Genomic DNA, 2,702 nt, shown 5'->3' on the forward strand with positions numbered 1-2,702 from the left:
CCATTGTTATGGTTCAACAGTTATTTTCACTAGCGGATCCGGGGGGGGGGGGGGGGGGTTTGTCTTTTAAAGCGTTAAAAAAACCGTCACCCTTAGCAGAAGCAATATATAGTTGAACTTTATTATAAGTGTGGCAGGGTGATTTATATAGTTATATTGTATCTAATCTAGTAATTAGTCATTTATTAAGTAGCATCATCATCAATGCACCAGCACCTCACATTCATCTAATCACTATGCAGTGTGTTGTCCAGGTATGTCCATGCATGTCTTTGTATGTTTACCTGTAGTGACTAGGAATGTGTGTGTGTGTGTGAGTATGGAAGAGTGTATGTTACCTGTATAGGTAGATACAGGTTGTTACCTGTATAGGTATATACAGGTGTAAGTAATAAGGCTTTTGGGTCAAACCATTATGTTGGTCACATGATTGTCAACATGGGTTTTATTGGTTATGATAAGATAGTACATATGTTTTTATTGGTTTATATTTTCCCTCCACTTTTATTGTTTGTGTCTAAGTCTTTGTGTTGAATCTGGCAGTTTTTCTGCTGGAAGTTCAAGAAGAAGGTACCGGTTCTACCTGTACATCCGTCCGGCATTTCAAAAGTTATGGCGATAGATTTCCGACGTGGTTTTGGAAGATAAATTCAGTGATCTACTCCTGTAAGTTTTCTTTCTATTCTTTACTAACATGTATTTCACATACTCTTGTAAATAGTATGAAATTGTCTATTTTTGATGTTGGTTTGATACAAGTCTGACAAAATGTTGTAAGACTGATTTTGTAAATCCATAATAATCTATCAAGTGTATACAATGTATTATTGTAAAGACATAATGTCAATATTGTATTTTATGTGGAGATACCTTAATTATTGCAACTTTGCTAATTAGTATATTTTATTTGTGTATAGGACCCTGGGTCAACTTGTTTAGATCTAATCAGAAGATTAGATTGCCAGAGAAAGTTCAGCCCATAGCAGGTACATGTTTATTATGAGTACATGAATGATGTAGTTTCGTGTAAAATAAGTATTTGTAACTTGGAAATATAATTCTGTATTATATTTATTAATATAAGGTTAAATGTAGATAAGGGGTAGATTATCTCCCCTTATACTGTGGATGTGATGCATTCATATATTGTGTAGTTAATTGATCTAGCATTTTATACATTGTTAGAAGTTAGTTAAATGAATAAGGCCTAGGATATGTATGTATGTATGTGTGTATGTGTGTGTGTGGGTATACATGTATGCATGTATACATGTATGAATGCATGGATGTATTTATGAATGCAAGTGTTTTGCATTTGTGAGATCTAATTGTGTTTTATTTGTATTTATTACAGAACTTGAATTGAATCTGGAATTTGGTTACTGAACCGAAATGGATTGAATAAATAATGAGAACAACCTTTTGGAGTTGTCCTGTTTTGTCATCCACCTGGGACCTAACCCAACTCAGTTACATAAGTGTCCTTTATTTTGTTGATGACGAGGGGTTTCGATTGCTCCGAAACTAGACTGGGACCAAAGCAATCGGAACCAACTCGTCCTTTTCTTCGAAACTAGACTCAGACCAATGCAATGTAGTAAACATTTTGGGCTACTTTCGATCACATGACACCAAAGATGGCGGCGCCTGTGTTTGATTAAACGGCGAGATTCACGATCATTATGTTGTGGAAACGTAAGTTAATGGGATGTCGAAAGTTCTCCACACAACGATTGTAGTATTTCGTTATATTTTTCATATTTCGATCATTAGGAAGTCGCTGATTTACGTCCAAGTAAATATTTTCTGAAATGGTATTTATGTTTTGTTTTGTCAACGTTGTTTTGAGTGTCAAGTGTATGACACGTACGCCATTCTGTCATAAAATACCAGATTTGACCTTAAGGTAAAATAAGTTCAAATCCTACATAATGGCAAAAACTTTTGCCCTTAAGGTCAAATCTTTTGATAACTGTGTTAATGTTTTCATAAAATATTTCTTTAGCCCTCTTTATCATATTATTTACTTCATTCCTCATATGCTTGTATTTATTCTTATTAGACTCTGAATTATTATTAAACATAATTTTTTTAAGTCTGTCTCTTTTCCTTATATTACGTCTTACCATTCCATTCATCCACGGTTTATCACTGTCGCGTACTAATATTTCTTTTGATGGTATACATTTATCAATAGCATCATGGATTTTTTCAGTAAATAAATAACACATATCATTAACATTTGAAAGATTGGTAAAAGTGTCAAACAAGGGAATACTGTTTATCATTCCTTTTAACTTATTGATATCGGTTTGTTCATACAGTCACACTTTTCTTTTAAAATAATGTTTGATTATAACAGGAATATTTATAATTGCGAAAACGGCATCATGGTCACTTATAGTTCGTTCAATGTCAATAACATCGGAAAAAATTACATTTACAGTATCACTTGCAATGATAGGGTTGGAGAGGTATCGGTTTGTCTAGTTTGTTCGGTAATGACATTGGTTAAATTATAATTGGACAGAATATCACATAGATCATCTCTGATGGGTTTAAGAAAGTCAATATCTAAATCACCTGTAATTAATAAATTGGGCGTTTCTTCTAGTGCTGTTTCAATGGAATGTCGTAAATGATGCCACAAACCACCGCCACTATAAGAGGGTGGCCTGTATACATTGCAAATTAGATACAAA

General features: G+C 33.5%; 1 long non-coding RNA gene across 1 annotated transcript; it reads left to right on the plus strand.

Moving 5' to 3' along the window:
• Positions 1 to 303: 303 nt before the first annotated feature.
• Positions 304 to 1,420, plus strand: LOC117318446. Its single transcript, XR_004530365.1, has 3 exons — positions 304 to 666; positions 918 to 986; positions 1,355 to 1,420. It is a non-coding gene; the product is annotated as an uncharacterized LOC117318446 (long non-coding RNA).
• Positions 1,421 to 2,702: the final 1,282 nt, after the last annotated feature.

The sequence above is a fragment of the Pecten maximus genome, unplaced genomic scaffold, assembly GCF_902652985.1.
Source record: "Pecten maximus unplaced genomic scaffold, xPecMax1.1, whole genome shotgun sequence".
NCBI lineage: Eukaryota > Metazoa > Mollusca > Bivalvia > Pectinida > Pectinidae > Pecten > Pecten maximus.